Here is a 747-nt window from a genome sequence, read left to right as displayed (position 1 = left end):
TCTCTCTCTCTCTCTCTCCCTCCCTCCCTCTCTCTCTGTCTAATTTTTTGTGTGAATTTTTGCTCATTTTCTAAAGAGAGAAAGAATGAAAGCATGGATTTGGGTGAGTGGGAAGTATGTGGGAAGTGTTGTGGGAGGGGAACCTTGATCCCAATACATTCTTTGAAAACAAATTATTTTCAATTAAAAAGAAAAATCTCTAAACTTATTTGTGGTGTGAACATACTGGCATCTTTCCTCTCTTTGTTTCCATTAATTAGCTAGTTAATTCATTCATTTGGTGTGTGTATGTGTGAATCTTATAGGTCAGGAAGCCGATATAATGTGCATGAGGACTTCAGAAGACTTTTCAGGAGTCACTTTTCTCTTTCCAATATGTGATTTAGTTATCACATGCTATAATTATAATAAAAACACATTTTCATCTCATAAATACATGCCAATGAAATGTGTATGTTAATTCATTTACTTTCGCATTTGAAATCGTTCTTTGGGTGCTTTATATATCACATTTTGGTCACTTTCATTCCCTCCTAAGTCCGCCCAGAAGAGTCACACTTTTCCCTACCAACCCAACTCTGTGTCCCCCTTTCCTTTTTAGGCAATACAATTCAAGGTTTGCTTCTATACATACTTTTGAAAATGTGACTCTCCACTGGAGCACAGTAGACATGTCAGGGGCCACACACTTAAGAAAAATTTATGAAGCTTCTTTTTTTTTAATTTATTTAATTATTAAAGATTTCT

This window comes from Microtus ochrogaster, linkage group LG10, assembly GCF_000317375.1.
Source record: "Microtus ochrogaster isolate Prairie Vole_2 linkage group LG10, MicOch1.0, whole genome shotgun sequence".
In the NCBI taxonomy this organism is placed as follows: Eukaryota; Metazoa; Chordata; class Mammalia; order Rodentia; family Cricetidae; genus Microtus; species Microtus ochrogaster.
The sequence above is the reverse complement of the archived record's forward strand: the minus strand, read 5'-3'. Positions refer to the sequence as shown.